The sequence below is a fragment of the Sapajus apella genome, unplaced genomic scaffold (genome assembly GCF_009761245.1).
Source record: "Sapajus apella isolate SASKATOON/1434 unplaced genomic scaffold, GSC_monkey_1.0 scaffold2, whole genome shotgun sequence".
NCBI classification, from domain to species: domain Eukaryota; kingdom Metazoa; phylum Chordata; class Mammalia; order Primates; family Cebidae; genus Sapajus; species Sapajus apella.
The window spans coordinates 75,589,289-75,601,058 of NW_022436942.1; the positions used below are offsets into that span (position 1 = coordinate 75,589,289).

At 50.0% G+C, this 11,770-nt stretch overlaps 1 protein-coding gene across 2 annotated transcripts in view; it reads right to left on the reverse strand.

Moving 5' to 3' along the window:
* NOS1 (nitric oxide synthase 1) overlaps window positions 1-11,538 on the reverse strand; it is a 228,813-nt gene extending 217,275 nt beyond the window's left edge. Inside the window, exon 1 of one of the 2 annotated variants that reach the window (XM_032240963.1) lies at window positions 11,439-11,538. The gene's annotated coding sequence lies outside the window, so the exon portion shown is untranslated. Of the gene's footprint in view, window positions 1-9,252; window positions 9,780-11,438 lie in introns of those variants that run through there. The other variant, XM_032240971.1, reaches the window with a different exon arrangement.
* Between the last annotated feature and the right edge of the window lie 232 nt (window positions 11,539-11,770).

Below are 11,770 nucleotides of genomic sequence, written 5' to 3' on the forward strand. Positions count from 1 at the left end.
GAGAATAGGTATCCTTTAAAAGCATCCCATGTCAGCCGGGCATGGTGATGTGTGCCTGTAGTCCCAGCTACTTGGGAAGCTGAGGTGTTAGGATGGCTTGAGGCCAGGAGATTGAGGTTGCGGTGAGCTGTGATCATGCCACTGCACTACAATCTGGGTGACCAAGCAAGATCCTGTGTCAATTAAAAAACAAACAAAACAAAACAAAAAATGGCCAGAGGCCATATGGTAGCTCATACCTATAATCCCAGCCCTTTGGGAAGCTGAGGCAGGTAGACTGTTTGAGCCCAGTAGTTTAGGACCAGCCTGGGCAACATGGGGAATCTCTGTCTATAGAAAAAAATTTAAAAATTTGCCAGGCATGGTGGAGCATGCCTATAGACTCAGTTACTGGGGAGTCTGAGGTGGGAGGATCACCTATGCCCAGGGAGGCCGAGGCTGCAGTGAGCCATGATCATGCCACTGCATTCCGGCCTGGGTGACAGAGCAAGACCCTGTCTCAAAAAAAATTTGTAAAATTTAAAGACATTTTAAAAAGCATCCCATGTTTGAAAGATGCTGACCCGCCCGCCACTTTGCAGATTACATTCACTGCTCAAATTCTTGCCCATTTGCATTTAATGCTTCATGTGCTTCACCTGGCCCCTGTATTCTGGCAGGCTGGAGGACAGTGGGTAGATACAACATCCTTTGAGTCGCCTATGCAGTACTTTCACCTACAGGTAAGGATGGGGCGTGCTGAGTGCTCAAACTAGCACCTACAACCTTGATTGGCGCCTGCTAAATGATAGCCATTATTAATATGAACATGGTTCCCTCTTCAAAGACTGTGGAAAGAGATGTCACATATGCTGGCATAAAACCCCCTCTCCTGATGTTCCTGTCTCCGCATCTTACATCGTGATCATGAGAATAGAAGAAAAATTAAGGTAAATGTGTTATCCAAAGTAGAGAAGTGCCTGGAATGAGTTTTGGGAGGCTCCATCCATCATGTTGTGGGAAAGAACATTCTGGATTAGCAAATACAGAGACTTAAGGGTAGGGCCCAGCTCTGTGTGTCCTTGGACAAGCCACCTAGCCTCTCTGAGCCTCTAGTTCTGATATGTTGAATAGAAAAATAGGATCATTCTAGCCCTGCTCACTTCGTGGAGCAGGTGACAGGATCAATGAGGTCAGGGATATGGAAGGTGGAAGTGACAGTGACCTGAGGGGCTGCCATTATTATTGCTAGAGTGACAGTGATGAGGCAGAGTTGGAGAAATGGTCAGAGAGCCAGCAAAGGAGGGGAAGACAGAGAGAGAAAAGAGTAACTCTATTGCCTTCCCTGTATGTTCTTTCTCCAGAGCTAACTCAGACACACACAGTTCCTACACATTTTCCTCCCAGCCTCTGCTCTCAACTGGGTTCAGCTCATACAGCCTCCCTGAAGCTGCCTTGGTGGCAGCTGAGGTCCCAGCAGAGATGCAGGAATGGTCGTCTTGCAGCCCCATAGGAAAAAGAGGGAGGACATGGGTGAGGGACATGGCTGCTCAGAGTGAAGGGTGCCCATGGCTGGGCTGTGCTCAGCTCAGACCATACTGGGCTCGCTGAGGGCCTGCAGCTCAGTATTGACCCTTGGTTCATCCCAGAGACATGTGCCCCAGGAGGGCCCTTCTCTGCCACATATCTTACTCCCTCTATGGAGGAGGAGACGGAATGAGATGCTCTTTTAAAAGGCACTCAGAATGTGAGGAACTTAGTGGGAGTGGGTGGGGCATATCTCATCCATATCTCATCCAGTCTCAGAGCCCAGCAAGGCAGGATGAGAGTAAATGTTCAATGCATGTTGGGTGAAATAAATGAGTAGATGGATAGGTGGACAGACTAATGGACAGAACAGTGGATGGATGGATACATGAATGGGTGATGGATTAAGGATGGAGTGAAGGGAAGCTTTAATACAGCAGACTTCAGACAACTCTCCTGAGAACCCTCCTTGCAAGGCTGACCCTTGGCTCACAACTGGGAAGTCGGATTTTGGGAGGGTTTCCAAAGTTCCTAGAATTGATAAGAGTAGCTCACTGTGGTTTAAATTAATCATCCATTTTTCTACTGGGAGTCTGGAGTTTGGGTGCATTTTAGATAGAGTGTGCCTACATGGCCCGCCCCCATAAAAATCCTTAGGTGCAGAATCTGTAATGAGCTTCCCTGGCAGAAAACATTTCACACGTGTTGTCACAGCTTCTTGCTCCAGGAATTAAGTGTGTTTTGTGTGACTCCACTTGGAGAGGATTCTTGAAAGCTGGCTCTTGGTTTCTCTGGACTTTACCCCATGCATCTTTTCCCTTTGCAGATTTTGCTTTGTTTCTTGCACTGGAATAAATTCATGAGTATAACTGTATGCTGAGTCCTGAGTCCTCTTAGAGAATCATCAAGCCTGTGAGTGCTCTTGGGGATCCCAATCACAGACAGATGAATGGATAGACAGATAAACTGATAAATGGATAAATTAATGGTGAATGGATGAGTGATGACTGATAAACTATTGCAAATGGATGGATGAGTAGATGAACAGGTGGGTGGATAGACAGATGAATGACTAGGTAGATGGATGACAGACAAATGACTAATAGGATGGGTAGATATATGGATGGATGGATGGATGACACCCATGGAAGTTTAGCCAGATGGGTGGATGGTTGGCATGCATGCATGGGTGGATGGATGGATGCATGGATGCATAAATGGATGGCTAGATGGATGCATGGGTGGATAAATGGTTGGATGGCTGGATGGGTGGATGGATGGATGCATGGGTGGATAGATGATTGGATGGCTGGATGTATAGATGGATGTATGCATGGATGGATGGTTGGCATGCATCTATGGGTAGATGGATGCATGCATAGATGGATGGATGGATACATGGATGGATGGTTACATGCATAAATGGATGGATGGATAAATGGGTAGGTGAACGGTTGGCATGTGTGCAAGAATGGATGCATGTGTGGATGCATGGGTGGTTGGATGATGTAGGGGTGTGTGTGTGTGTGTGTGTGTGTGTGTGTGTGTGAAGGGTTGGAAGGAGTGACCTAAATCTTTCAGATGCTCTAAAGGCCACAGATTTTAATGGCCACAAGAGTTCCTCAAAGACTCAAGTCTATCCACACCTAACTTCTTTGTCAGGAATGAGTCAGCGCCTGGGGGATTTTTGCTTGGTGGGATCAGAATTTAACATAGTCACCACTTATATACTCATATGGGCACCTGGAGGACTAGGTATATGTATAGTAGTGCCCATGATGAATAGGAAAGTTGGTTTGCGGCATGAGCTCAGAATACAGGAGCAAAGTGGGTAGAAGAATACATCTGGTTTCCCAAATCTGTGGCTATTACTGGCCAACAGCACTACCAGCTTCCTGAAGATTGAATTTGTTTTCTCTGATCTGGGGTTTGATTCTATGAAAATATTTGGTCTTTAAGATCTTTTGTTTTTCCTTGCAAGTATTCAATGGCTCTTTATGATTCATTGTTCTGGAGGAGTTATGGTGGGCATTGTGAACCCATTTTTTTTCCTGTTTGTTTGTTTTTTAATGATGAACTTTACTTTGATTTAAACCTTCTTGTAAGAATTTTCCTCTTAATTGAAAAGTGATTCTTTAAAATACATTTGGCAGAGGGAGGCAGGGGATGTGTTAAAGTTATAGTCTCATTTATTCCTAATGAAGTGGAAGGGAAGTGGAACCCAGGGGAGGAACAGGATAAAAAAAGAATACTGGAAAGTAACAGAAGCAAAGGAGGAAAGAAAGAATACGATGACCGTGAGTGGGCTCTGAATAGGCATCTTGTTCTGTACATAAGCACTCAAGTCAGAAGAAATAGAGTAACAAACAGTCAGAGCTGTTATCTGGCCAAAGACCAATTCTCTGTGACTCAGAGACACTGACACTGTCTCCTTCTGAGCTCATGGGCCTCAGTTTCCACATCTGTCAACGGGATGGAGCCATCTTCATAGGGCTGCTGAGGGTCTCAGGAAATAATGAATGGGAAAATGCAGCTGTAGGGTGCTACATGTGGGGTGGGTGGCTGGCGTGGGTGGGGTGAGGAAGGTGCGGTGAGCTTCTGGATCCTCCTAGCTCTAAGAGTCGATAAGTGGTGAAAATATATAGATGTGTATCACACTCACAGATTTACACTCTCTCACACACAGTCGCAAAAGGACACACCTCCCACATGTATTCTCACACATCTCACACAGCCATACCCTCTCACATGCATGTACACTTCCACACCCATAGACACACCATTAAATACACACACCCTCACACAGACACCCCCAACTTCTCAAACATCTTTACACACGCTCCATACACATACACCCTCACATGCACACTTTCACACATACCCTAAATACATCTTTGCATGCACATGACCCTCACACACACACACCCCCATACATACTCCCTATACATACACCCCCTCACATGCACACTCTCAACATAGCTTCTCAGACACCCTTAAACACATTTTTACACATACACAGCCCTCACACACACAACCTCACACACTACACACACATCCTCATATGTACACACTCAACATAGCGTCACACACACCCTTAAACACATCATTGCATGCACATGCCTCACACAGGCACACCTGCACACACACACTCAGGCACAACCTCACACACATTCCCCAGCAATCCCTCACATGCACACAAACTCTCATACACAGACGTCCCACACACCCTCCCATGTGTTTGCTCTCACATACAGCCTCACACATATGTACACAATCTCTCACACACACACCTCTCACACATATGCACACACACTCACACTCCTGACATCCACACATTCACCCCCCCCAGAGCCTCACACACATCGTGTCCTTCAAATTAGACAGCCACTTTGAGGGGTTCAGCATCCCTGCTTCCCCAGCCATGCGGTGGTGGAGAACAGAGTGTATGCTTACTCTGTCGCCAGGTCTCTGCCCCACGGATGCCCAGAAACTGCTCCTTCTGGGCTGCCAATGGCCACACGGAGCCAAATTTCAATGGACACCTCCATGCTCTCATTCTCCTGACCCTGGGTGATGTCTCTCTTTCTTCCCTGTCTTTGGTATCCCCCCATCATGAACTTTGAGCTCCTCAAGCAAAGGGGCCCTGTCTGTCTTATTCACATGTGCATCCTCAAATCCCAACAATCAAGAAGTATTTGCTGAATGAGATGGAACGAGGGTGTGAGGCGTGGAGGCGGTGGTCTACCTAGGCCAGGGCTCAGGGCTGTGGGTGTGAGGTGCAGGGAGAGGATGTGGGGGTGCCCTGCTCAGTCAATTCCAAGGCTTCCCTCCCTCCTCAGCTCTCGTCTCAGCCTTGGGCCCCTCCTGAGCCAGGTCCTCCTCCCCACATACATCCCATCCTTGCCTCCTCCCAAATGACCCCAAGTTCTGGTAACATTTGGGACCTTCCTCCAGCAGCCATTTCTGACTCACCTCTCAGGGCCTCCCAGGTCCCTCTGGAGTCTGGTGGGAAGGGACCTAGCTTCGTTGGGAACCCAGGCCTTCTGTGATCCAACCCAGCCCCAATACCCCCACACCAACACCACCATCTTCTTCGCCCCCATAATTACTACGTGCAGGAACTGGGCTATGCGAGTTACACGCAAGTCCTCCCAACCATCTGGAAGGAAGGCCCTGGTGGCTGCCACATCCTACACTTAGGGAAACAGAGCCTCTAAGAGCAAAGTCACTGGCTCAGGGTCAACAACGGGCAAGTGGTGGTGCTGGGATTTCAACTCAGGGCCCCAGCTCTTCCTGGCCAAGTTTCCCACACTGGGTCTAGCACCCCCTTCTTGGTTTCCCCATCCAAGTAATGCGCCTTCCTTGCTATCCTCATCTGTCCCCTCACCTGTCTCCCCCACTGAGGGAACTACTCAGGGGCAGTGGAGCAGATGATCATGGTGCCTTTTCCAGGCCAGGGCAATGACTCAGCTGGGAATTGCCTTAGGTAAGGAAGCTGGCTTGCTGGGAGATGATGACACCCCCCATCCCCACCTCCCCAACTGGGAACAGCCTAAGTCAGTGACTGATTGACACAGGCATACAAAAAAAACAGCCCCCTTTTGTTTTCTATGCCTACTATTTCATCAGGAGATCCTAGACCAGTGCCTGGCACATAGCAGGAGCATAGTGAATGTTTGTTGAATGAATAAGTAAATGTCTCATCTTCCCCTAACTTAGACATCTGCGTTTCTCAATTCATACCCAGATCTCTAAATCTTCAAGGCCATTCTCTCCTTACCTGCCAGGTATCCTCACCTGCCATGTTCACCCTGGCTGGCCTTGACTCCATAGCAAAATGCTTTGTCAGCTGCCTGTACACCTCAAGAATTCAGCCACATACAGGGGGTGAGAGGGAGCCTGAGCTGAGGGAGTTGGAAAGACCACCATCATAGCTCAACCTGCAATACTCTGCTTTGATCAATTTCCACAAGATTTTGTTTAGACGAACGTGCTCTGCTCCTGCAAAGACAGAGAAGCCCTTTGGTGTGTTGTGCTTTCCTTCTGCCCTACCCACTCCCTTGGCGGGGAACACACCCTCCCTCACGCTGCCTCATCCAAATTTTGTAGAAAATTGCTTCTGTCCCATCTAGACTGGAACTCCTCAAGGAGAGCTGTGGCCTAGAGGTTGAAAGTGTGCACTTTGGAGTCACAAAGATCTTGGACAAGTTATTTCGCCCCTCCTAGCCTCCGTGTCTGTAGCTGTAAAATGGGGAAGTAATAGAACTAGTATCTGAGCACTGGGCAAGAGTTCAATAAGACTAATCATCTCAGGCCAGTGCAGTGGCTCACAGCTGTAATCCCCACACTTTGGGAGGGCAAGGCAGGACAATCACTTGCGCCTAGGAGTTAGAGACCAGCCTGGGCAACGTGGCGAACCCCATCTCTACAAAAAATACAAAAATTAGCTGGGCATGGTGCTGTGCACCTGTAATCCCAGCTACTCGGGAGGCTGAGGTGGGAGGATCACTTGAGGCTGGCATGTCGAGGCTACAGTGAGCCATGATTGCACCACTGAACTCCAGCCTGGGCAACAGTGCAAGAACGTGTCTCAAAACAACAACAAAACAGAAGGAAAAAAACACAAAACAAAAATGATGAATCATCTCAGGTGCTAAACACAGTGTCTAGCTCATGCCATAGTAAATGGTACCTTCTAGTATTTGTTAAATTACCCAAGCAAGTGCCTCGGGCATGCCTAGTAATTAATTATCAAAATGATCATACTTTCCTTTGGCAAAGGAAGTTAAGCCCTGGGTGTATGAAGCTCATTTTGCTCTGGTGTGGTTATTTCCCAGAGGCCTAAGCAGGTATCTGACAGTCATAATCCCTGGCCTCTCGTAAAAGCCACTAATTCTGGGTGGACATTGGAGACATTCTGCATGGTATTGCCAAGCGGGACCTCATCCTTTGCTACAAAAAGAGTCCCATGTCCTGCTGTTTCTTAGGTATCTAGATTTCCACTAGATCCAGGCATAGTGTACAAAGACAGCTGAGAAAATTGGAAGAGGTCACGGTTTCCATAGCCCAGATCTGTCAGAGCTAATATAGGGCTCGCTCATAGTGCATCTTCCATAAACGCCGTGGAGTGAAGGAAGGAATACAGGAATAAATAGATTTGAGATCTATTTATTGTAATGTCAGCATCTAGCATTAGATGTTTCTTGATAAACATTTTTGGAATGAAGGAATGCATTCTAGGTTTGCTATCAGATCCTCACCATTGGGCCCAGGCCCTAGCACAGAGGGCTCTGATGAATATTTAGAGCAGAAATGAACTAGATCCAATATTTCCCAGAAAACAGCTGAGCTTCAGTTGAGTTGCCCCCATCCCTTTCCTCATCTTATACTCAACAGTCCTCGGGTCCAGCCACCAGCCTGGCTTGGCCTTCGCCAGCTGGGAAAGGAATCTGGGAGAGAAAGCAGGTGAAGCTCCCCAAGATACACAATTGGAGAGTGTCTAGCCGGCTCTCCCAGAAGCTCTCAGATGCTGCTCTAGAGAAACACTCACACCCCAGATAGACTGAACTGGAAGGAGCCATCTGCAGTGATTTTGTGACACTGTCATGGAGCCCTCCTCTACATGGCTTTGGCATCAAATGCAACCACACCCCGCCCCCCACACACACACCACACACACACACACACAGAGCAGGCACTACGCCCTGCTGGACAGAATGGGCTACAGGGACATGCATGGGTAAACGCACCCTAGACAGCACGTGCATGTGGACGACGTACACGCAGCTATGTCCCATCTCCCCAGGCCAGGCCCTGCCATCCTGTCTCAAACACACTTTGCCTCCGCCCCAAGCAGGCAGTGGCCACAGACCACCGTGTGGTACCACCAAGCAATAACACTGTCTGTCACCACGGGGGACCCTCTCATGGATAACGGAACCTCTCCCAGCCAGGAGCTGAGGCTCAGCATTTACAGCAAGTGCAGGCTCAAGGACGAGTTATGTGTCCCCTCACTTCCTGGAGGCACCGGCGAGTTTTCCCTCTCTGTCCCTCCCGCCCACATCTGCCCATGGGCAGGCAGCCACCTCCTCCTCTGTCCCTGCTGGGATTGACTCCCCACTGGGAACCAGGAGGTGGCTCAGTGTGCAGAGTGGCCTGGTGTGCCGGCTGGACTGGTGTCCCTAAAAGCATCTGTGGATTGTGGCCAGGGCCCTCCTTGGCCCTCAGCAGTGCCCCAGGCCATGTGGCACTCTGAAGAGCATGGCCTCCCCCTGAGCCTTCAGTACAGCAGCTTCTCCACGCCTGCTTCCCGCAGGGGTCTCATGCCAGCCGAGCAATGGTGCCACCCACAGCATGAGCTCTGGGGCGGGCAGGTTGAAGGGACCAGACCTTAGAGTCCCAGACAGGCCAGCAGGGAGAACTGGCTGTTGGGGGTGATGAGGGCAGAGTCGAAACCCAAAAGCCTCATCTGTGCCGACTGCTCCCTCATTCACCCATCAGGTCTCCTGACACTGTCTGCGGGTGCTCCAGTGGCTGCATGGCCCAAGGGGAAGGACACGGGGCTGGCCTGTGGTTCCCCTTGGGTACCCTTCATGTAAGGCTGAGGTGGCAGGGGTCAGGGATGCTGTGAGGCCCTGAAACGCTGCAGGAAAATGAGCCCCACAGTGAGCCCCCACCCCACGACGCCTAGCCTGGGCACACCAGGTCCTCCTGCCTGGGGAGCTGAGCCCCCGCTTGGGTACTCACCAGCTCCAGCAAGGCCTCACCCTGGCATGGTGGTGGTCGCCCCCTCTCAGACAGTGCTCCCCATCTGGAGAGGCCAGCGGCACTAATCAGCCGCCTGGCGTGGTGCAGGCCGAGTGCGACTGGGGTTTAATTGACACCAGGTGGCCCCTCCCCAGGGGCAGGCTGGGAGGCGGCTCTGCCGGGTTGGGAGGCCAAGCCTTGGGCAGGGGGGTTGCACCCAGACCAGGCCAGTTCAGGCCTCCCCAGGAGAGACAAGGGCAGTCAGGCAGTCGCCGGCCAGCCCTCCCTTCCTCTCCTGCCGGCTGCCTCCATGGCACGGCCCTGGCTTCCCCAGGCTCTGACCTTTCTTACATTTAGAGGTGGCAGCGGCAGTGGCAGCGTCTGCCCAGGAGGAGGGTGGCTCAGGTTTCCCCCAGCTGGCTGGGGGCAGCCAGGAGTGAGAGTGCTGGGTCTGCAGGGACCAGGCTGTGCCTGCCGGATCCTGAGTGAGGCCACCCATGGCAGTCACAAAGGATCCTGTGAACTATCTTTTATTGGACACTTACTATGTGCCAGGCTGGAATCTCATGTGCCCCCAAAAGGTGGGTATTTATTAACCCACTTTGCAAGATGAAGAAACAGACACAGAGAATCTAAGCTTCTTACCCAGGGTCACACAGCAGAAGAGCCAGAATGCACATCCAGCTCTATCTGACATGGAGTCAGGGATTTTCATCACCACCAGCAAAGTAGATATCATCCCCAGTTTTGAGAAGAGAAAATTGAGGCTCAGTGAGGGGAAGCCAGTTCTCAAAGTCACATAGCAAAGTATGGAACGTGGATTTGCCACTAGGTGGGTTGGGCCAGGTTGCCAGGGAAAATAAAGCCCACTGCTGAAATACAGCCTTCTTCCCTGACCCACATGTGTTCCTGCTGATAATAGGGCTCCAGGTTTGAGCCATGGTTTGGGGTTTAGGAGAAAGAGCACTGGACATAGAGTCAGAAGACCTGTGCCCAACTTGCTGTGTGACCTTGAGCAAGTTGCTCCACCTCTCTGGGCTTTGCTGCAGCTGCTGTGAACCCCAAATAGGACACCACATGGAAAAAGCTTTGTGACTTGGGTTCACAGGGCAGGATGAGGAAGTACTGAAGTAGCCCCAGTCTGCCCTGGGATCCCTTCCCAAAGGCCCCCGACTCTTTCCTTCTCTTTATTACTGGAGAGTGGGACCCAGCAGCAAGGAGCTCACAGCTTCCACAAGTGCACAGGGTTCAGATTCTAGCTCCAATCTGAATCTCACAAAGTGCATGACCTTCAGAAACCATTTCGTTCTCTAGTCTCAATCTCTCCTTTCTAAAAACGTGTTCCCAGGTGCTCCCACCCTGCCTAGGCTTCGTGAAAATAAATGAGGTGATACTCAGCACCTGCCTCTTAATTCAACAACATTTATCAAGCACCTACTAGACATGGGTCACTGTGCTGGGGATATAATTTTTACAGGAACAATATTCTTGTAAAAACAAAGCCAGTTGACCAGGTGCAGTGGCTCACACCTCTAATCCCAGAGCTTTAGGGGGTCAAGGCGGGCAGATCACCTGAGGTCAGGAGTTTGAAACCAGCCTGGCCAACATGGTGAAACCCCATCTCTACTAAAAAAATACAGAAAAATCAGCCGGGTGCAGTGGCGGATGCCTGTAATCCCAGCTACTCGGGAGGCTGAGGTAGGAGAATCACTTGAACCCCAGAGGTGGAGGTTGCTGTGAGCCAAGAACATACCATTGCACTCCAGCCTGGGTGACAAGAGTGAAACTCCGTCTCAAAAAAACGAAAGAAAAAACAAAGTCGGTCATTCGTGCCTTTGTGGTGGAGACCGACAAATGTAAAAGTCCCACAAAAATAAATAGTAATTCCTTGTGTTATGTGCTCGACAAATAGAGGTAGCTATTATTATTGTTGTTTATGCACTTATTCCACAGAAGAACTCACTGAGCACCTACTGTGTACCCGGTCCTGTTCTAGTCAGTGGGGATATAGCAGTGACCAAAACAGACAAAGCTGTCCGCTTTAAGAATTAACCATGACAATAAATAGCAATAATTAACCATGACAACATACAGCAATAATAATTATTATATTACTATTCTCAGGCAAAACAGGTTACCCCCAATACATTGGATGCCCTGGTTTTCTCACTGGTAGAATGACATACCCGTCTGCTGCCATCTGGCCCTCTGGGAGCTCCAAACTGGAGCATGGGATTCCAGAATGTTCTTAGGTCTGATCCTCAGTGAAGCTCATGGGCTCTTTTTGGTCTGTCTTGCGGGCACTCTGGCAGGCAGCTCATCCCCCTGGCATAGACCCAGACCCCACGTGGGTTGGAAGAAGCTGAGCCTGTGACTCAGCCAGCCTGGCTTGTCAGGCAGAGATGAGAAGGGAGCAGGCAGCTGGTTGGGCTGTTAGCCATGGGGGCCTCCCGAGCTAGGCATGGGGCAGGTGACTGGGCACAGAGTGAGGCTTTGGGATGACAAGGCCTCTCAGCTC